A 24,450-nucleotide genomic window follows, 5' to 3' on the forward strand; every position below is an offset into this window, starting at 1 on the left:
GGTACACAGAGCTCCTCAAACCGATGGTGGCAGAGACCGACTGTAGGGTTTTGAAAGTGTGCGGAATACACCTTTTAAAAAGCTGGAGAGTAAAGTGAGAAAGAGCGGGAAGGACCCTGAAGAGGGCCTAATTCGAACGTGGTTAAGGTGAGGGTGCCTGCGCGATAGCAGTGTTTAATGTATTTTCTTTTTACCAGAAGAGCATGGAAAATAAAAATCATAAAACCAGTGATGAGAAAATACTAGAATTTGAACACAAGTGATCTGACACCACAGCCCATGCTGTTGACAGGGACGAGGTATACTGAGCTGGATTGAGGACTGCATGCCAATAGTAAACCTGCAATTAATGGGATTAAATCCAGGCGGCCCCCGCCCCATACGCTTTCCCTCCTAAAGAAATCCCATTTCCACTTCCAGCGCCCTAAAACTTCCACTTCCACTCCAGACAGGTCAGAGAGAGGGAGGTAGCTGACCCCCTCCACTGGTTTTTCTACTTAAACACTGAGAACCTCAAACTTCCATTTCTGCTTCAGGAGGACCAGTCAAAGCATACACCTCTGGGAGAAAAGCATGGAGGGCATGCCAGCCAGGTGGAGGGAACCTCCTCTTGAAAAGAACTCTAAGTAGTGAAATGATGAGACTCCGTCAGAAGGGATCTGGGCCCTGGGACTCACCTCTCTGCCACTAGGGCTCCTCCTAGCATATCAGTCAAATGCCATCTGTTTTCTGATAGTGAAGTGATGAGGACAGGATAGGTGGATGGAAGAATCTGGGAGTGTTCACGCAGAGGCAAGAGCATGCATGTATGTAAGAGAGTTATGAAAGTCACAGAAAAAATTTATAAAGAATAGAAAAACGACTGAGATAGAAAAAATATATCATTATGATATACCATTATGGGGTATGAACCCTGATAGAATAGCACATGGGTATGATCTATGAGAAAACTCATTTTAACCTTTTGAATTTCATAATGATAAGGCTCTGTTATGATAAAGAAATTAATAATTTTGTTTTCCACATATAAAATTTGAAATTCTACCTCCTTTTTTCTCATACAGTGGTCTACTACTATTAGTGACAGTTTTAGGTGGTTGTGAGTGGAAATGGGATTTCTTTTCAAGGGGAAGCATATAGGGTGGTTTGATTTAATTCTACTAATTGCAACTTTACTATTTAGTAATCCAGCTCAATATTTCTCTCCTGTCTACTATAGGAAAAAAAACAAAACAAAACACTTTTAGTGTTTACTGGGAAGCAGAGCTATTTCCTACATATATTTTTCACTGATCCAGGTTTTATGTGCTATTTTTTATATGTTCAGGCTAAATGGTTTCTCCAAAACAGTGAACTTATCTTGTATGTGCTAAGATTTTATCTAGATTATGCTGAGAGACCCAGATATCTCCTCTGAGTAGGTGACAAACACATTTTCGTGTCACACCCTAGACTAGGGTTTTAGGATGCAAAGCTTTAAAAATTCAGCAGCAGAAATGGCATATTGATTCTTTAACACTTTCCGTAGCCCAAGAGATATGAACATGTTTCTTGATGAAGAACTAGCTGTAGATACAAAAATGGTGTCATCCTGGACCTTTTCCTGCACCCTCTGTACTACCCACAGTTGTTTCTATGCCAGAGCAGCCTTCACAGTCTTGCTGTAAACCTTAATCACACTGTTGTGAAAGACCTCTGTTTGTTTAACATTTGCCCAGAATCAAGGAAAAAATCCTCAGATTACCCGACCAGCTAAACAGGTAAAAATGTACACCTATGAGAGTTTCCTATTTTGATATTTTAATATATATCATGATATGTTTGAAAGTTCATATGCCCAAAATAAACGTTCACAGCTGTACTTTAGGCCATTCTAACCTTACTCATTACGTCACTGAAATGAGAAATGATTAACATTATCTTCCTCATATGGAAGACAGTCAAATCACCCCCTTGTACCTTCTCTTTCCTTGAGGGAAGGAAGTGTATTTAACTTTTTCTCATAAGATTTCCTTTACTCACATTTGCCAGGCTTTTCTAGACCTACTCTGGTTCTCCAAATGCAATTATATGTCTGGCAACCCAAATTAAGGGAACATTCCAAATAAGAGTTTAACAATGCCGAGCATTAGAGTATTACAGAACGATATTTCCCTACCTTGTATTGTATAATCCAATTGTTTATTATATTAACAACTATTTAGGTTGACAACCATGCCGTAAGTCTATTTCTTTTTCCCACTTGTCTTGTTTTTCCTGAAGGTTTTTCTGCGTTCTGAGTTTAGGCCTTTAAGTTTACTGATGTGCATTTGTCAGTAAATAAGCTTCAGAGTAACCTATACAAGATCTGTCTGAAGATCTTTACACTAAACTTAATTAAATGCATTTTGGAGTCTGTATATCTCTTGTAAAAGTAGATTTAACAGTCCCCAAAGAGGCAGAAATGTGTTGGAAATAAATGAACACCTTATTTTTTTTATTGTTGTTGTTTTTATGGTTATCTATATTTGTTTTCCCCTCTAGATTCTGAGTATCATGAGGACAGGAACCATGCACTTTATGTATTTTATGTGCTACTTATTTCTAGCACCTGGCATATGGAAGGCATTAAATCTTGTTGAATTAAATGTTATTTCTCTGTTTTGGTGCTTTCTATAGTTTCATCCCATTTCAAACAGAGAAAACATTCCTGCTTAGACCCATGAATCCAAGCTTCTGTAAGTCTTCTTTACCTACCTTTATTCTAACATTAAGATAGGGCCAACTTCTCTTGAAAGTGTAGATATAAGACATTGTTAAAAATCTGATAAATACTGCAGTAATCATTGCACCAACATTTATTATTTCAAATGTCATACTGTAGTGCATGTTTTGTTTTTTTACTTAGGGCATATGTGCCTTTCAATATGAATCACTTTCTATTGTCTCAATACCCTGGTTTATTAAAAACAATTTGTTGGGGACTTCCCTCGTGGTGCAGTGGTAAAGAATCCGCCTTACAATGCAGGGGATGTGGGTTCGATCCCTGGTCAGGGAACTAAGATTCCACATGCCACGGGACAACTAAGCCCGTGGGCCACAACTACTGAGTTCACATGCCTCAACTAGAGCCTGTGTGCCACAAACTGCAGAGCCCATGTGCTCTGGAACCCATGTGCCACAACTACAGAGTCCATGTGCCCTGGAGCATGCCACCACAACTAGAGAAGAGCAAACCCACAGGCCACAACTAGAGAGAAGCCCGTGCACCAAAACGAAGAGCCCAGGTGCTGCAACGAAAGATCCTGCATGCCTCAACGAAGATCCTGCATGCCGCAACTAAGACCCGACGCAGCCAAAAATAAATAAAACTTTATAACAAACAAAAAACAACAACAACAAAAAACCAATCTGTCCAAATTTGATTAAAATAGTTCAGTTTCCCCTGGAATTCTGGATTTTCACATATTTGTTTATTAGCTCATAATTTTAAAATTAAAGCCAAATATTTGATAAATATACCTTGAAAATAGGCATAGCTACATAAAGACAGTAGGATGTTTATTCTGGAGAAGCTAGGGGAATTAGAATAGATATCTAAGGGGTATTCAAATGGCTGAGGGGCTATACTTAATCTACATTGCTCTGCTGGACATTATTAGAAACACTAGGAAGAAGTCATGGCAGGCATATTTGGATTTGATTAAGAAAGGACTGTCTATTGGTTACAGCTTACAACAGAATGGACTGTTCAGCAAAAGAATGAACTTCCCCTTAAATCAGAAGTTACATGATCTATCTGGAATGTTATAATGGATATTTCTAACAAAAATAGCAAAATTCCACATCCTCTAAGAAAATCCCTCCAAAGCCAAGATTCTATAATCTTAGGAGTTGTTCTGCAGTATGAATACATGTGAACTTGGCCTTTGGACTGCATCCAATCCAGCACTAGAGCCATTATCTTGATGTCTTACTGTTTGTGCCGTCTACAGGGACAGAGAGACAGACCCCTGATGTGTCCTTGGCTAAGGAGGCAGTTTAGCGTCTTTTAGACATTCTTCCTTAAAAGCAAATCAACCAACAAATGCTGTATAAATTGGTACTCAAAGAATTCGAGCTAATTCAACATAAGAAACTGGCTATCTACCAAGGGATATTTTATGGCTTGTGATATTTCACTGAACAGCTAACCTCATTTGCTACAGTGCAGACCTACTATAACTTAGAGATAATAACGATAATTACTATTTATTGAGCACCTACTATGTACTGGGACCCACAATAGCCATCCACATGCTATCTCATTTAATCCTCACAATAAGATAAGGTAACTGTTAATATATGGTAGAACTTCAATTTGAACCCAGGCCTAAGTCCAAAGCCAGTGTTCCTTCTACTATTCTATATTGCTTTCCAACTTCTCAGTTGTCCACATAATGGCCTGTTCAATCTGGCCATAGTTCCAGACAGCAGTCCTCCTATCCAACTCTTAATCCCTCAACTCTGATGGGCAGTATCTATTACTAAGGTATTGAGATTTGGAAAGAAGATGGGTTGTTACCAAAACTGATGAACTTGTGGTCATAGAATATCTGGCTTGAATATGTTGATAGAGGATGCATTCTGAACAACTATATTTTCCATGGCCTCTATATTTCTGGGCAAGGATCTATTCCATGGACTCTATGTTTCATATCACACATGCAATACCTACAGAAAGTCAGCTGTAGAGATAAGACAGTCATGAAATAACTAAAGAATAGCTATAATCAAACCAACTAGTAAATACATACTAGTGTATAGAGGACAGAATATACTGTAAAATGTAAATCATAAGAGGTCAGTGAAAAGTGGGTGAGTTTTGGCTAGGGTCATGAGACAAGCATAGGATTTTAATTGTTGAAAGAAGAGGATGGGTGTTCAGTTGATGCTATACCCACAGGGGTGGCAATGAGCTTGGAACACATATGAATGGGAAGAGAATGAATCTTTGAGAAATAGCTAGCAAGGCATGGGGCCCACTGATGTCAAGCTAGGGTGATTTGTTTAGACAAATAACAGACAGCCGCTGGAAGTTCTTAAATTGTAAAGTGATATAATAAAAATTGTCCTTGAATAGAGTAGATTTAGGATTAATGTGGCAACTCTGAGCAAGTAGAGATTAGTAGCACAAGCCAATCATGTCGCACTTACCATAATGCCTGAGAGAATGAAAAAGCGTTCATAAAATATGTTTTGTTTTTCCCAAAGACTTACTTTTTCCTTCACAAACTTAGTCTATCTGTGGTTATTCTTGCCACCAACTACCAAGATCTGAAACTCTTAAAGCTTAATGGAATCACTGTACATTGAGTTTAAGTATTTCAAGTAATAGGAAATTTGCTTGGGCAAAAAAAAAAAAAAAAAAAAGTATCTACCAATTATATATTTATAGAGTGGAATTGAGGAAAAACTGAATCACTCAGTCTGCTCAGTAAAAATAAGATAAAGTTTTTAGCTGAGTCTGAAAGAACTGGGAATTTAAGAAGAGAAAGTCTTTTGTTTTTAGAACTTTAAACTTTTTTACAATGAACATTGATTACATTTGGAATCAGAAAAAAATCCAATAAAACAATTTTCATTTTGAAAAGAAAAGTTAACTAGAATAGTTTTGGGATACCTCTAAGAAACCATGATCATGTTAAGGGGTCCTTGTTTAGGAATTAGCTGCTAATACAGTTTTGCCACCTCTTTTAGCTTCATTTTCAGGCCTTGCTTGACTTTCAGTAAAATATTTTAGACAGTAGAGAGTTTCACTGTTTACCTTTTTAAAAAAATTTTATTTGCATGTTGTAATAGAGAATTAGAATTATTGGTGCAAGAGGCAATCTATGGATAATCTATGACCTAAACCAAAGGAGATAGGTGCTTTAAACCATTTCATTGCCTTCCGAGAGGTCCTCCTAATGGACTATTTGCTATTGAGCTAAACTGACCATCTCGATTTAAGGGATTAGCTTCCAATTAAAAACAGTTACTGGGGGTCCATCAGATATTTAAATTAAAATTCTTTGCCAGGAGAACGCTTAGCTCAGTTCCAGAAAGAGTTCAGTTACTGGGACATTACTACTTTATCAGATCTAGGATTACCCAGTCTTTATGTACAAGGAAGTTCAACACACATAATTTTCAGTCAACATCCCAGATTCCTAACCAGCCTGATCTAAGAACTGAGATTGACTCTACAAGTCTAATTTAAATAAAGAGACCAGAAAAGAGTGACTCTACCTGGGGTGAAGTACCATAGAGCATCTGTACGACAATTGCATCATCCCAGTTTTAGGCTTGGATCTCAGCTCCCATTTCCTCCCATGCATAAGGCCAAGAACACCCCTCCTATCACTGTGAGTGAATTACAACCTAAGCAGCTAGGCTTTAGGGTCTATTTCTGGGTGTGGTGAACCCTGCCCTTCTTGCCGCACTTATGCTCACCCCCCTCTTGATGTCAGCTTCTATGCATATGACTCTAGTTTTCAGTTTCTTCTTTTTTGGGAGGTACCTGGGAATTTCCGTTCCTTTTTTGTGAGGCCACTATACATTTAAATTTGTTATTTGAATTTAGCATGTCTGCTTGTTTAGAGAGTAATGAGTGGTGTTCAGTCCTCATTTTGCTAGAACTGGAGGTCCCCCTTTGCTCTTCACCATACTCCAGTCTAGCTTCTACCCCCACCATTCTAAGATGCCTGTTCCTGTCAAAGTCACCAATGTTTTCTGTATCATCAAAATCAATGGACATTTCTTAGTCTGTATCTTAATCTTTAGTGCATTCATAAGAGCTGACCAGTCCCTTCTTCCTGAAACACTTTTAGCTTATGTAACGCTGATTTCCTTCCTGTGTCTCTAGCTGCTCCTACTCTTCTGATTAATCTCTAAATATTGTTGTCCCTCAGGGCCTGCTGTAGATTCTCTTCTCTTCTTTCTCTGCAATATTTCTTCAAGGGAGTTTATCTATTTGCATTGCTTTAATATCTCCCTTATGCCAGTAACTCCCAAATTTACATGTCCTGCTTTGGATGCCTAACAGGCACCTCAAATTTAACATGTCAAAAACAGAACTCTTGATACCCGTTCTCCAAATATGGTCCTCCTCTGGTCTTCTCCAACTCAATAAATGGTAACTAGTGGCTAAAATCAAACTTAGGAGTCATTTTCAGTTCTCCTACTTGTATTTCCCCTCCTCCCACTATATATAGTTCACTACCTGTTACCTGGACTATCTCCTCCTCAATCTTATCCATACAACTGGTTCCCTCTCTCACTAAGTCCTAGCCACACTTGTCTCTCTCTCCACCTCAGGGCCTTCATACCTTCTATTTTCTCCGTTTTTCCTACTTTTTCACTTGGCTGTCTCCTTCACATCTTTCATGTCTCAGTTCAAATGTCACCTCTTTGGAGGAGACTTTCTTGACTAGTCTATCTTAAGGCAGCCTTCTCTCTATAACCAGCTACTCTCTTATACATCACACTGTTTATTTCCTTCATAGTCTTTATCACTACTTGAAATTACCTTATTTGTTTTTATCTGCCTTCTCTAGAACATGAGATCCATGAAAAGAGTAACTTTTAATAGTATTTAAACATTATCTACCAGTGCCTAGAATAATAGTAGCTGGCATACAGTAGGCACTAAAAATACTTCTTGAGCAAATAAAAACAAGATACTTCCACTTCCAATTATAGCAGACTAGTTTACATTATACCAACTCTCCCCATGAGAACAACTATAAAATTTGGATAGAACATAAAAAAAAAATCAAGACTGAAAGTATCCAAAAACTAGCAAGGCAGCCAAGCCTCAAGGAGCCAAGATCCTGATTTGAATAGAAATGCTGAGAAATGAGCCTAGTATTTTTGACGCCTTTGCAATTTGTAAGCAACAGCCTAGAGGCTGAGAATCTTTCATTCACCTCACGGAGTTTGGGAGTTGGAACTGCTGAAGAGGTACACTCCAGGAATAACCAGAATAAACCAGGAATAAAGTGAAAGTAAATCAGCTCTCACAAACTCAGTAAGCCCAGTCTTGATTAGCTCAATACATTATGTAGTCTTTCCTAGTCTAACAGACTGCAAAAGCATCATCCAGAGTCTCAAATTATTCCTAAAATTTTCAAATCACAATGTCTGACATTCAATTAAATATTACCACACATATTCTGAACACAAAGACCAAAGTAAAGACTAAGAGAAAAATGGGAAAAATAAGTAGATCTACAAGAGTTCCAAACACAGATAAAATAACTATGATTAATAAGGTCAAAAATAGAAGCCCACATAGAATCATTGTTTTAAATCAGATAGAAACTTTAGAACAGAAAAAGGCAATAACTAAAATTAAGAACTCAGGGACTTCCCTGGTGGTCCAGTGGTTAAGACTCCGCACTTCCAATGCAGGGGATGTGGGTTCGATCTCTGGTCAGGTAACTAAGATCCCACATGCTGCGTGGTGTGGGAAATAAATAAATAAAAAGTATAAAATTCAGAACTCAAACAGATAGACTGAATGCAGATTAAGGCACTAATAAGAGGAATAGTGAAGAGGAAGACTGGACAGCAGAAAATATCCAGACTGAATCTTCAAATATTAAAAAGATAAAAAATGATGAAAAAATGTAAGAGAATTATGAGACAAGATGAAAATATGTATCATAGGTGAAATTAGAGTCCTAGGAGAGGATAGAGAGAATAGGGCATAAGTGATATTTGAATAGTAAAGGGAAAGCATTTTCCAAAACTGATGAAAGATATCAAGCCACAGATTCAAGATCCTCCATGAACACCAAGCAGGATAAAGTCCAATAAAATCACATCTAAGCACATAATAATAAAACTGCTGAAAAACAACAACAAACAGAAGATCTCAGAGGAGCAAAGGAAAAGATACATCAGCAATAATAGTGTTTACAGCTGTCTTTGAATAGAACTGATGAAAGCTAAAAGACAATAGAATGACAACATCGAAGTATTGAAAAAAACCTGCCAACATATTAGTAATTTTTCATCACCTTGGGTAGGCAAATATTTCTTAAACAGAATACAAAAAGCATATCCATAAAGAAAAGATTGATAAATAGTATCAAACTAAAAGTAAGAACTTCTTTTCATGAAATGATACCATTAAGAATGAATATGCATACCATATCATAGGAAAAGATATTTGCAATAAAGGTATCTTATACAGGACTCATGTATAAAATAAAAAGAACTGCAAGAAAAAGACAGATAACCCAATTTTTAAAATGGACTAAAAACTTCAATGGGCACTTTACAAAAGAGGATGACTAAATGGCCAACAAACATATGAAAATGTGCTCAACATTATTAGTCACTATGAACTGCAAATTAAGACCAAAATAAGATACCACTAGACACCCATCAGAATCAAGAAAACACCAAATGTTAGTTAGGATGATAAGCAACTGGAACTCTCATATACTGCAAATGGGAGGAAAATTGGTACAATCACTTTGGATGATGTTTGGCATTATTACCTAAAGAAAAATATATGCTTATCATATGATTTGGAAATTACATTCCTAATAAAATGCATGCACATGTGCACCAAGAGACAAGAATATTCACAACATCATTACTTATGATAGCTCCAAAACTAGAAACGCTCATCACTATTAGAACCACATCTGGCAATTACTGTGCACTCAATGAATCTAAGTTTTATTACTATTCTTTTTAGGCTGTGAAAGTCTTTCCATATTTTGTAGATTCCAAAAAACCTGCCCAGCTGAGAACCAAAAACATCTCAGAAATATCTAACTAAATATAATAATTGCCTAAATATAAATTTATTAAATATAATAAATGCCTGAATAAAATAATTATTACCTCAGGGATTGTTAAAATTTTATGGTAGAATTAATCACTGAGTTTTTTTTCTTCCAAGTACCAGAATTCTAACATTAGGCATAAATTAGATTCAACTTTATTTTTAGGAGGCATAAAGACTCTTTTCCCTATTGAACTGCAGAAATAAGTTTTTCAAATAAATATCTTGCAAAGAGGAGAAAAGTTTTTTGTTTGTTATTTCACTATGAATCACCAATTAACATCTTCTGTTTCACAGACAAAGTTGGAAAAAATAACTTGAAGTTATCAGGTTCACAAAACTATCGTAAGTCTCCTTCAGCAGTTGTGAGCCCAACTGAATGGTTTCTGCATAGATCTTAGAGCCTTGCTTTTTCAAAGCCTCTCATGCTCCCTTTCTAAATGATGGATGAAAAAGATTTAATAGATGCAATCTTAATCCTAAGAAGCACTGGTTTAAAAAATGTATACACACACAATGCAAACTGGAACTTAGTATAATGTGATTGGTTAAAATTCTTACATATTCTCACTGAAAATGGGGAAACAAGGATCCACAGTTAGTGGCAAAGGAACTAGTCATAATCTAAATGATTGATTTGGGAGCTCTTTTCCCTATCCTTCCATTACATTTTATATATGTGTCCGTAACAAGAAATACTTAATTGTAAAGAATGGTTTGTATTTATGTATCCTCACTCAAATGGCAGAGATGATGTCTTTTCATTAGTATGTCCAATTCCTAGTTGAGTGCCTGGCATCTAGTAGGAACTTAAGATATGTCATATAGATGAAAACTAAAGGAAGCTATAAATACATTAGGGAGAACTGTGAATTCCAAGCCAAGATCTCAGATTTGTAAATCACAGGGCAAGACAAAATTTTGTAGGACTTGATATCCCCTGGATGACCTAATAGAAATCAAATCCTAAAACTGTAAAGTCAAAAAACACACCAGTTGGATGATGCCTACCTTAAGATGATCCAGTAATCTGTTTCAACCCTGGAACAGGCTTGCTCATATTTACCATAATGTACTCTCCTGTTAACTTTCTAACAGTATTTCCTTGTAAAATAACTTTTATTCTTTTCTTTCTAGTGGAATAAAAAAATAAATTTACTCTCAAATATCTGGACAAAGAGGCAAATACTTAAAATGATAAATTTACCATCACTGTTTTCCAGACTAGAAATATCTTCATTAAAATGCTTCCTTAAAATTTGCTCCCATGTGCCCAACATCTTAAGCAAGAAAAATCCAAAGGAATCCTCTGATATGTCTATCAGAACTTAAGTTTGGATTGTGTTTATTATCAATAAACCTTACACAAGACTCTTAGTCATCTTAGTTATTTTCCTGGTATTTTGTTAAGTAAGCATGGGGATCTTATCATTCCAATTTTACTGATGGAGGAATTAGAAGGCATAAAGCCCTCCTGCCTTACCTCTGCAGTCATAAATGTAGTAGAAATTACAGTCCAACTTGTTTCTCTCAGGTGTTGCCTTTGTGGCTCTATTAGCAATTCAGCAATTCTATTTTCTTTTCCAAAGCTTCTTTTCATAGAGTTCTAATTATACATTTCACTCGGTATACGTTTCACATTTATGGCTTCTTTTCCTTCCAAAGATTTTCACTCCATTTTTTCCCAACTACTTCATTGCCTAGGGTGATTGAGAAGAATATTCTGCTTAAACAGAAAGTTATCATAGAACCACTATATGCATAACCAAGTTTTTAAAAAGTTATTGTATTAGAACAAAAAATTTACTTATATTACTACTCAGATTTTCAAAGAAAATAACTTCTCTATTTCCTGCAACCTATCCTATCCTAATTAATCTCCACTCCAACAGGGAGCAGCCTGAAGGCAAGGGTGGGATTTTGAGAAGTAACCATGTGTGATCCAGAGGAGTCTCTGGGTTTAAATCTCATGTCCTCTGCACCAGAAGGGAGCATCCTAGGTAGCAATGTGCTTGAAGAAACTTGATTAACAGGGCTGTCGACTAGCAACTAGGTTAATAACCTTAATTTTGGAATTGTTGATCTGAAGCCATTTCTTTTTTTCTGGCAGAGATTAGAGAGTAGAACCAATAGTCTTCTAAGGTCACTCTTGCTTCCTGAGAGCAAACTCATATCCTCTGATTAGAGGTCTTTTCTTTTTGGAGGCTGAGAGAAAAAATCACGTAACCTGTTTAACCAAAAGTAAGTCTGGAACGCACTCCTATTTTAATGCACTCGCAAATATTTTCTTATGCAACAAGGGAACACTTCCACTGCTCAGCCCCTGCTTCTGCACAAGCATCTGTAACAGGGAAAGTCTATATTGAGTTGCTGCATTTTTTTATCTCATAACTGATTCCTGCCCCCGGAGTCAAAGGCTGATGAAAGGTCAACAAAAATAAAAACTAATAATTTGTTTTAGAGTGAGTCTATCAGAGCTCTCCACAAGACAACATGACAATAGTAAAGAATGGAATGGTTATGTCTAGAGTCCACTGCTACTTGTTTAGAATATAGGCCTGAGAAACCCAGACGTGTTGTTTATTGAAAATAAATCTAGTATAATTTTAGATGGAATGTCTATTAAATTAATAGGTTGCCACTTGGTTAGAGTAAAGAAATGCATTTTAAATGCTGTTATAAACTACATTCTGGATTCAACCATATTGGACCACCCCTGTGGGGCTGATTTAAGGCAAACAAAATGACTAGTTAATATGTCACCATAGGAAGTGTTAGTGATCTTTTCAGGCAAGGATTTCTGGAGGTAAGGTCTTCAAGCACCAGCACCATTACTGAAATTAGTGGGAGCCTCTTCTAAAGAGCAGCTAAAATTTGGTTTCTTCTCTACAGCTGGCCCCCTCCTATTACAGCAGCTGACAACACGGGCAGACAGCCTTGGATATCCGGCTATTCCCGCAACAACTTTAGCAAGAATGAGAAAAGCAAGGCATGAGTCCTATTTTAGAATTATCCTCAGTTCTAAGCAGTAGCATCAGAAAATTACCCTCACTATAAACTGAAGATGGTTTGAGACATCAGAAAACCATTGACAATTGATTAAACGGTTTTCTCCTCTCATATTTGCCTGCACTTTTCCATTTTTTGGGCAGATGGAACAATATAACAACAATTCTATATGCCAGCCAAGCAGCTTCAACAATCAACATTTTACCAATTAAGTTTTGGTTTCTTCTAGCGTATTTCAAAGCATATTATAGATATCATATGACTTCATGCATAGACCCAAAGAAGTTATTTCCTCCACACATACACTACTGTACCATAAACTATAACAAATAGGGCTTGAAAACAACATAACCAAAATACCATCATTATAGCTAACAAAAACTACAATTATTCCCTAATGCCACATGAAAATATCCATGTCCAGTGTACCTGTTTGACCTAAATCTCTCTCTTAAATTTGATTTGCTCTTATTAGGATCCAAACAAGTATCTTACATAGCACTAGCTGAAATATAATTTAATTCTCTTTTTTAGCTATAACATCCCCTCCTCCTTTTTTCTTTGTTATTCCTTTGATGAAAAGATTGGATGATCTGTCCTGTAGAATTATTCACATTCTGTATATGTCTGTATGCATCCTATTCTGAACACACCATGTATATTTTTAAGAAAAAAGTTTAATTTAATTATAAATGTAATTATCAAGAGAACTGAATTAAAGTCCTGGTTTTGTCCCTAAATAATTGGGAAACTTCAAACATTTTTAAGTCTCTTAGAGACTATTTGCTCTATAGGATTTTCTAATGACTCATCTAAGAGCAAATGAAAGTGACATTTTAACATTCTTCATATGTCAGTATTTTATTAACTTTACTTTCACTTAAGAGTACAAGTGACTGGGACTTCTCTGGTGGCGCTGTGGTTAAGAATCCACCTGCCAAGGCAGGGGACACAGGTTCGAGCCCTGGTCCGGGAAGATCCCACATGCCACGGAGCAACTAAGCCCGTGCGCCACAACCACTGAAGCCCGCGTGACTAGAGTCCATGATCTGCAACAAGACAAGCCACTGCAATAAGAAGCGGGTGCACTGCAACAAAGAGGACCCCCCTCCCCCGCTCACAGCAACTAGAGAAAGCCCGCACGTAGAAATGAAGACTCAATGCAGCCAAATTAAAAAAAAAAAAAAAAGAGTACAAGTGATTGACCAGAAATTAAACTAATTCTATCAGTTCTTTTAAGATTAAGCAGAAAAAAAATCAGTATGTCTTTCAAAGATGAAACCTTTTAATATTTTGATATATTTCCTTTCAATCTCATATATTTTATAGTAAATGTCTATATGCATATTCTATACAGTGGTTCTTATACATATGTATTTCCATAAGATGACTTTTATTTCACATAACATTAAATAGGATTGACTTTTCTACAATTACTGACTATAAATTTATAGAATTTAACTGAATGAAACTATATTTTCATTTAGGGAAACAATCTGGAACATGATATATTTCTTTCCGATTTAAAGCAAGTATGATTAGACTTTTATGTAACTGCAAATGGACATGGCGCATCATTAGGAAATGTTACTGTTATATTAAGAAATAAGTTAGTTATCCATGGGATTAATATACTTTATCTGTCTTGGAATCTTTCAAACATTTATCATCCCTCATGCTGAAATCTTTTGTGGTTATTATTTATTATCTACCTTTAATTTTCAAAGCCTAATCCTCTTAAAAATATCCCAAATGAATAAATAGACCTAATTACATAAAACACTTTGTCTTAATGTCACTTTACCTAGTCAGTGAAGGTCAAACACAAAAGTCTAGTCATATTTGCATTAAATGAGAAAGAATTATATCCTAAAATTCCAATTTGTTTCCCATTCCATGAGTCAACACACAAGTTTCATTTAATCATATCTTATAAATAACATGGGAGAAAACACATCTCAAAATATACCCTTTTGGCATAGGATATGGGAAGCTATGCAATTTTCACACAAACTATAAATAAAAGGTCAGGAAACTAATATTTAAGGGTTGGTATTTTGAAGTGGGAGATCCCCGAAGAAGAACATGGACTGATAAGTCTAGGACTATGGATTAAAAACACTTCTTCTAGGACTACTGCCATCAAGGCAGGTAGGAAAAACTGGAGTACAGCGTGGGTATAATAGAACAATGTCCAAGAGCAGTTCATGAATGAACTGAGTTCATCAACCCACTCCGAGGCTTTGAATACGCAGTTGTTTTCAAAGCAACTTAATTTAAGAAACAGAAGCTAAAAAGATCAAAGTAACTGGAGATTGAAAGTCATATCAAAACTTGATCCATAAAAAGATCAGCTGGTTCCTGATTGTCCTTCTTTAAAAGTTCGTGACTTTGAAAATGAACCTCCACTGTCAGAGTAACTGCCTGGATCTAAAGAAATATCTCAACTCTTGGGGCTTCCCTGGTGGCGCAGTGGTTGGGGGTCTGCCTGCCAATGTGGGGGACATGGGTTTGATCCCTCGTCTGGGAGGATCCCACATGCTGTGGAGTGGCCGAGCCCGTGCGCCGCAACTGCTGAGCCTGCGCTCTGGGGCCCGTGAGCCACAACTACTGAGACTGTGAGCCACAACTACTGAAGCCTGTGTGCCTGGAGCCTGTGCCCCACAATGAGGGAGGCAACCGCAGTGAGGGGTCCCTGCACCACAGCAAGGAGTGGCCCCCGCTCTCCGTGGCTGGGGAAAGCCCGCGCGCAGCAACGGAGACCCAATGCAGCCACAAACAAACAAATAAACAAACAAATAAATAAACACTATAAAAAAAATCTCAACTCCTAATTGAAACATTAACAGAAAGTGTTCAATAAAGTTTTATTTGCAATGAAATTCCAAACTCATACATTCTTCTGGTTTGGCACTGGCAAATTCCAGTTCATAATACCTTAATGTTTTCAGATAGAGACAGCAGTTGGAGAAGTTAAAGAACAATTAGGGCCAACAATGGCTCTTAAGAATAGATTACTGCAACTTGAATTTTTTCACATTTCTTCATTGGCTTCCTTGATACTTTCCCCTCCTGTGTATGGCAAAAGTCTGGTTTTGTGAGTCACTGAATTCAGCCTTTTCTCTTTTTTTTTTTAATTAATTAATTTATTTTTGGTTGCGTTGGGTCTTCGCTGCTGTTCGTGGGCTTTTCATTGCAGTGGCTTCACTTGTTGCAGAGCACGGGCTCTAGGCATGCGGGCTTCAGTAGCTGTGGCTCACGGGCTTCAGTAGTTGTGGCTCACTGGCTCTAGAGCGCAGGCTCAGTAGTTGTGGAACATGGGCTTAGTTGCTCCGCGGCACGTGGGATCTTGCCGGACCAGGGCTCGAACCTGTGTTCCCTGCACTGGCAGGCAGATTCTTAACCACTGCGCCACCAGGGAAGCCCCTTCAGGCTTTTTTCTTAAAGTGATCTCTCAGTCTGAGATATTGAATGTTACTGGCAAGTTCTACTACTTTACGTCATGTTGGCTAGAAGAATGTGGTTACAAAGCAGTCCCCAGCCAAGGACCTTAGGGACAAGAGAACTTGGAACACCAAGCTTCACAATACAAAGGGAGCTCAAAGAAATGAGTTCTACTCACAGCCAAATACGACAGAACTGTGACACGCTAGCAGCTCTACTTCACAAATCAAAATAGGTCATGTCCTGAATTTGATGGAAAAAACCCAAGCATCTCCAGAAATTGAGTCCAAATAGTTTAGCTCATAACCAAAGAGTGAATATTTTATACTCACAAAAATACGATTGTTAGAAAGTGAGAACACAACAGCTCAGCAAAATAGTATTCATCAACCTAGAACTCCCATGAACCACCTTGGAGGTCCTGCCCTGCAGCTCCACCACTGTCTCCAGGCCCATATAAAAAAACTCCCGAGACAAGTCCGACTGCCTGGGCCCCTTAGGCAGTTACAACACCAATAGAATTTGTACTAAATTGGGTGGAGGCCAATCACTGCTAATCGTAACTCTCAAGCAGAGGGAGAGAGGCAAGTACTCAATCCCAGCTAAAACCACCTACCTTCTCTAGTTCTTTTATTCCTGTCCTCTGTTTTCTCAGCCTGGTAAATCCCACTATCATTCTTCATCTCAGCTCCTTTCACTGCAGCCTTTGGAATCCTAATCCCCGTCTAGTCAACCTCCTACATCCTCATCTTATCATAGGAGTCTCTCTACCTCCAGGCCCTAAGGGAAACCCGGTCCTCCTCTGACGACAGCCCTTCTCCTGCAGCCCTCCCTCCAAAACAGATATAAGATTCTCTGCCCACACATGTCTCCAAACATGAGCATTTTCCCCACTTCTTGAGGCTTCTGCTGTGGGATCATACTCTCTGCTATGCTTCATCGCCCTTTTATTTTATTTATTTTCTTAAAAATTAGTTTATTTATTTATTTTTTGGTTACATCTCTCAGCTTGTGGGATCTCAGTTCCCCGACCGGGGATTGAACCCAGGCCACAACAGTGAAAGCCCAGAATTCTAACCCCTAGGCCATCAGGGAACTTCCTTCATCACCCTTTTAGATCAGCCTCTTACACACTTTCCCTTGTTCAGTGGGAGCTTGGGGGCTTGGTTTCACCCTTCTTCTCCACCCCAGTGTCTGCATAATGCTAGAGATGATGTTATCCATGGAGAACAGAATTTAAAAAAAGATAAACTTCTTTAATGATATTATAAGACTGTGGAGCTCCTCAGGAATTTATAATTTAATCAATAAAATTAAAAATAACATTACAGTTTGTGTATAACAAAATTCATTTAAAATATGTAAATATTTATACAGGAATGTCAAAAAATTCTCACTGGTTCCTCATCGATAAGTGAAACACATTTTAATTTGCTTCAGATTAATTAATGTAAGAAATGGTATGTCAGCACATTTAAGTGAAATTTAAGACCCCTGCTTGTCGAGGGGTCTGCATACATATTAAAATAAAGATTCAATTTAACTTCTGCTAAAAAAAAACCTTTGCTTTCATGACCTGACGTTTACAGTCTTACATATTAAGTCTTAAATATCATCACCATACCTTCTCGTTAGCATTAACTTTTTAAGTTCTAGAGACACGGGGGAAATAATTTTGAGGTGGATTTATAGAAATATTATCATTGTTATGTCCCCATTAACTTAGTTTTTTTTTCCCACAATGGATATCACTTTCCTTTCCCTCAATCCTGCATGCTTATTTAAAAAATAATGCAATTAAAAATTAAAAACCAAGGTAAATGGGCTTCCCTGGTGGCGCAGTGGTTGAGAGTCCACCTGCCAATGCAGGGGACATGGGTTCGTGCCCCGGTCCGGGAATATCCCACATGCCGTGGAGCTGCTAGGCCCATGAGCCATGGTCGCTGAGCCTGCACGTCCAGAGCCTGTGCTCCACAACGGGAGAGGCCACAACAGTGAGAGGCCCGCGTACCAAAAAAAAAAAAGTCAGTAAAAACCAAGGTAAAAATAAAAATCACAAAGAATCCACTCTTCTCCTCAGATAATCATTCTTTCATAAATAGCTGTATGGAATTAGAGGCTACATAATTTTTTTTTTTTACCATGAATAGTAAATTTACTTCTTCCATAAGAAATAGTTACTTCATGTGTAACCCTCCATACTTTTATGGTATACAAACATATTCTAGATATATAGCATGCTATGGAGGTTGTGTGTATCTGGGAACAAAGTTTAGGGGGCCACTTGTTTTTATAATAATGTGATCTTATTATATAAAATTCTATATATTAAGATTTTCATACTGAACAGTATTATGAAAATCTCTCCAAGTCAACTGGCATAAAGGAGAAAATACAATGATTTTGAATATAATTCTATGAGGCCTTGGACAACTTTTTAAAAACTCTGTGTGTTTTAGTTCCCTTACCTGTAACATTATTACCACCTACTTCATCAGGTTGTTGTAAGGGTCATATGACTGCCTAGCTCAGGGGAAATGCTTCACAGGAACCTCATTTATTTCTTTCAATGGCTGCGTAATACCTGATATACGTGTGCCATAAATACTTGGTCATTCACTTCCTGAGGGGCATTCACTTTGTTTTCAGTCTTTGACTAGTACAATGTACAATAAACATAAGCATATACATACCTAATAAACATTTATATACCTAATCTAGGAGAGATTTTATTCCCGTGGAATATATTCCTAAAAGTATTATTAATTTCAATAGCTAATACTGCATTTCTTTTCAAAAATGGCTGAAACAATGACCATTTCCATATGCATGAGAGTACCCTTCTCCCCAGATTTCTTCAACAGCAGGTATTTTCACTCTCAGCTTTTGCTAATCTAACGGCTTTGAGAGGCTGTGTCATTGTTACTCTATTTCCCTAACTCCTGGCAAGGTTGAGCATAAATTCACATGTATTGGCCACTTGGATTGCTTTCTCCAAATCTCATTTCCCCATTTTTCTTTTTGGTCATTTATGTTTTTTCTCCATTAGTGAGCACTTTTGTATAGTTTAGATCTTCTCTATCATGTATATCAAATAATTTCCCCTAAGTTATCATTTCCTTTTTTAAAGTAAAGTTTTTATTAAAGCACAACATTCATTTCTTTCTGGTTTACATTTAATCTTTCTAAATGGATTAAATTTTAAAATGTGTGTCTTCTCCTTTACAGCTTCATGGCCCTGTCTTGGTTACTCAACAACCTGAGGGATATTTGTGTGTATATAAAACCTATTATTTCTTCTTTCTTTTCTTTAGTCAATCTGGAAGTTATCTGATATACTTTTTCCCAGATGAGTAGGTTGTTGGGTTAGCACTGTTTTAAAAATAACCCATTTCTTCCCTTTCAACTGAAATATCATTTTTGTTATACATCAAATATCTGCGTGTACTGGGATCTATTTTTGAGCTCTCTAATCTGTTCCCTGACTTGTCTCTTTCTAAGCCCAAACCAAAGCCAATAAGGAGGTCATGATATGCTTCAATCATATGAAGCAAGTCATTCTTTACTGGTCTTATTTACATTTATAATTCCAATAACCTTTAAGATCACTTTATCCACCCCCCATCTTATTCACATTTAAATTAGAATTGTATTACATTTGCTTAATTTGGGGAGAATTCATGTTTTTATGATATTAAATCTTTCTATCTAAAAACAGATAGTTTAACATCTTTGTATAAAATTTTTTCAGATGATCCATTGTTATCTTTTTCTCTTTTATAACTTGTTGCTAGTACAGAAAAAAGTAATTTATTTTTATCTCTCTACCTTAGGTCAAATTCAACTTTAGTATTTCAATGTAATTCTAAACCTTCCTCACTGTTCCAGCTGTCCTCGTTCTCTCCAGACATCCTTATTTCCTACTTCATTAAAAAAACTCAGGTTATCAGCTTTCCAGACTCCTCTGTGCACAATCACCTATATTCATACCCATTCTTAACACCTTTCCTCCATTTAAAAAAAATTATTTATTATTATTATTTTTTTTGTTGCATTGGGTCTTCATTGCTGTGGTTGGGTTTTCTCTAGTTGCTGTGAGCGGGGTCTACTCTTCATTGTGGTGCATGGGCTTCTCATTGCTGTGCCTTCTCTTGTTGTGGAGCACAGGCTCTAGGTGCATGGGCTTCAGTAGTTGTGGCTCATGGGCTCTAGAGCATAAGCTCACTAGCTGTGGCACATGGGCTTAGTTGCTCCGAGGCATCTAAGAATTGTGGGAGCTTCCCAGACCAGGGCTCGAACCCATGTCCCCTGCATTGGCAGGTGGATTCTTAACCACTGGGCCACCAGGGAAGTCCCGTTTCCTCTGTTTTTGAAGGATGAAATTTGTTCCCTCCTCTTCAAATCCAGGCTTTATTGACTCCAAATCTTTCAACTTCCTTGAGGACCCTGCTCCATTAGTTATGCCCCTTTCTCTCCTGCATCTTCCACCTCTGCTTCTTATTTCTTTTCTTCAGTCTCTGTACTCTCTTAAATTCCGCTTTCTGCTGTGGAGAGGCTACTTTAATTCTCTTGGCCAGATTGTACAGCCAGTCAGCCATTTCCAACCATCAGAAATACATTATTCTGATTGTTAGCTTTTCTCCTATGCTCTCTTAACTTAGGCTAAAGCTATGGCTCTATCAGGTTAGAGTGAGAAGAAAGGGCAAGGGTCTGGCTTCCAGCACCTCCAAGTCCCCTCTCTCGCTCTTCTGTATTTGAGGCAAAGTGCAGAAGGAGGGGAGAGAAAAATATCTCCTTCCTTGACTGGGGAAAACTGCAGTTCTGTGTGTTGGGTGTCCCTGCTTCTGTGGCCAACACCCAATGGCCATCAGTGTTCTCTGGGGAGCACATGTTCAGATGCTGGCTTTCTCTTCTACTGCATGCACGCTTGCCATCTGGTTCTATAAGAATGAAGTCACTAGCCACTGCAGTCACTGACCTTCAACACACCCTGAAAAGAGTTCAGGGTGGAGAACCGGGATGAGGCACTCTGTGTTCTGGGAAAAACTGGCAGAAGAAGGCCTTCAGATAAATATTTTCAGGAGAAAATTTTATGAACCCAATTTCTTGTATCTTCTCATGCTTAGAAAAGCACTAAATCATTAACTAAGATATCTGTACCTTGTGACTTACAGCAACCTTCTACCGAGATGTGTGCTTGATTGCGTGTACCCCCTTCACTAAAATCATATGTATACTGACTTCCCCCCTACTTTTTTAGAGCAGTTCCTCAGAGCTATCTGAGAGGCTATCTCCTGGGCTATAGTCCTCAGTAAGCCTCAAATAAAACTGAACTCATAGCTCTCACATTATGCTTTTTTTTTTGCAGTCGACACATGGATTCTTAAGTAAGGCTTGGAAAAGCATCTCTCTACTGCACAGTTTCTTCACGGGGCAGATCTGCCTACAGGCATATATCTCTTCTCCATGAAATTTGCTTTGGCCAGTGGAACATAAGAAAATGTGACTTTTGGGTTTTGTGTGCATGATACAGGTCATACTTCTATTGTAAAGCAAAACCGAGCCCTATACTGTAAACAAGATGCACTCCAGAGGCAATGCAATTCAGTAAAGATAAAACTAAAAGGATGAACAAACAAAAAGAAAGCATGGGCAGTGATTTTGATATCAATGAGTACAGAACTGAAATCAAAAAGCAATTTTAAAAGACTTTTTTTTTTTTAATGCTAAGGGTAAGAATTCACAAGGAATATAAGATATGAATACCTATGTACCAAATAACCTAGCAGTAACTTTAATGAAGTAAAAACCTATAGACTATACAAAGAGAAACAGAAATGCACTACAAATAGGACACTTTAATTTACTTTCCAATACAAAATATATCAAATAGTCACAAAAAAAAGATACGAAAAGATGGAAATAATCACAAAAACAAAAGGGATTATAAAGCTACTTTGCACAAGTCTATGAAAAATAAATAAATGGATAATTTTCCAGGAAAAAGTAATCTACCAAAACTTACCCCAGCAGATTTAGGAATTCTACTGAGCTTGATTTCCACTGAAATTGATAAATTAGGTTGTAGTAGCCTGAGCATAGTAAAGAGTATCAAGGTTAAACATTATAAGATAATACTAAAGTTGTATATTGGAACTGAGGGAAATCCTAAAGAAGTGGTTGCAAACTAGTTTAATTGTTGTTATATGTATTGCAAATATCTACTCCACCCCCTAAAAAGTGCCATTATCTAGTCTAACAGAGGAATCTTTAGAGAGTAGGTAATTCTAATGCTATTTAAACTGCCCAGATCTCAGAAAAATGAAAACTTCCCAATTATTTTATAAATTACAACATTGATACTAAAACCTGATAGACTGCAAAAAGATGATGAATTATACTTATGAATATCATTTCAAAAAGACAAAATATTAATAAACAGCACTTTAAGAGAATAATCTGTCATAATCAAATTAGGTTCCTCCCTACCTCCTGTACAAGAATGTCAGAATAGTTCAATAGTACAAAATTTAGTCATGTATTTTAGCATATTAATAAATCCATAGAAAAAATTACGTTTATATATATAGTCATAGAAAAGGAAGTTGACAAAAACCAAATCCACCCTTGATTTAAAAAAAAAACACACTCAAAATAAGAGTGGATGAAAACTTCATTTATATGATTCTACATATTATATCTCAGCCCTAAGGCTAACATACTTCCTAATGGAGAAACACTGAAGATATTCCTCCTAAAGTCAGGAACTAGACAAAGATGCCCACAATGATCACTACTACTTCACACTAATTAATTGCCTAATACTTCCAAAACCATAGAAAATTAAAGGTACAAAAATTGGAAAAAAATTTAAATTATCTCCATATTTGCAGATGGTATGATTGTACACCTGAAAAGTCCAGAGATAGCAAATGAAAATGACTACTAAAGAGAATTCATCAAGGTAGTAAGATATAAAATGGTTAATATACAGAAGTTAATCAATCAATTAAAATAACAAACAATGACAGAAATAATGGGATAAGTAGACCCCCAGAACCTAAAGGAGAATCTTTCTAATACAAAGAATATACAAGTTAACTTGGGAGGATATGGGGAAAAAAGAACCCTTGCGCACTGTTGGTGGGAATGTAACCTGGTACAGCCGCTATGGAAAACAGTATGGAGGTTCATCAAAAACTTAAAAATAGAACTACCATATGGTTCAGCAATCCTACTCCTGGACATATATCTGGAGAAAACCATAATTCAAAAAGTTAACATGCACCCCAACGTTCATTGCAGCACTATTTATAATAGCCAGGACACGGAAACAAGCTAAATGTCCATTGACAGAGGAGTAGATAAAGATGTGGTACATACATACAATGGAATATTACTCAGCCATAAAAAGAATGAAATGTCATTTGCAGCAACATGGATGGACCTGGAGATTATCATACTAAGTGAAGTAGGTCAGACAGAGAAAGACAAATATATGATATCACTTACATGTGGACTCTAAAAAAATGCTACAAATGAGCTTATTTACAAAACAGAAACAGACTCACAGTCTTCGAAAACAAATTTATCATTACCAAAGGGGAAAGGCAGAGGGGGAGGGATAAATTAGGAGTTTGGGATTAACATATACATGCTACTATATATAAAATAATCAACAAGGACCTACTGTATAGCACAGGGAACTCTACTCAATAGTCTGTTATAACCTAAATGGAAAAAGAATCTGAAAAAGAAGATATATGTATAACTGAATCACTTTGCTGTACACCTGAAACTAACACAACACTGTAAATCAACTATACTCCAATATAAAATAAAAATTAAAAAAAAAACAACTTAAAAATAGAACTACTATATGATCCAGCAATTCCACTTCTGGGTATTTTTCTGAAGGAAACAAAAACACTAACTTGAAAAGATACCCCCATGCTTATTGCAGCATTATTCACAAGAGCCAAGATATGGAAGAAACCTAAGTGTCCATTGATGGATGAATGGACAAAGCAGATGTTGAATAAATATTTTTATTTTTATTTTTACTTATAATAATTCAGCCATAAAAATAAGGAAATCCTGCCATTTGGACCTTGAGAGCATTATGCTGAGTGAAATAACTTGGAGAAAGACAAATATTGTATGATCTTACTTATATGTGGAACCAAAACCAAAAC

The 24,450-nt window shown here is 37.0% G+C and overlaps 1 protein-coding gene across 2 annotated transcripts in view; it reads right to left on the reverse strand.

Annotated features, from left to right (window-relative positions):
• The window catches only part of C7H2orf88 (chromosome 7 C2orf88 homolog), a 64,580-nt gene that overhangs the window by 34,862 nt on the left and 5,268 nt on the right, over window positions 1–24,450 (reverse strand). The window contains exons 2-3 of one of the 2 annotated variants that reach the window (XM_073807491.1): window positions 11,286–11,502; window positions 10,814–10,935 (exon numbers count right to left, since the gene is read on the reverse strand). The gene's annotated coding sequence lies outside the window, so the exon portion shown is untranslated. The remainder of the gene's footprint in view (window positions 1–10,813; window positions 10,936–11,285; window positions 11,503–24,450) is intronic. The other variant, XM_073807492.1, reaches the window with a different exon arrangement.

This window comes from Tursiops truncatus, chromosome 7 (assembly GCF_011762595.2).
Source record: "Tursiops truncatus isolate mTurTru1 chromosome 7, mTurTru1.mat.Y, whole genome shotgun sequence".
NCBI classification, from domain to species: domain Eukaryota; kingdom Metazoa; phylum Chordata; class Mammalia; order Artiodactyla; family Delphinidae; genus Tursiops; species Tursiops truncatus.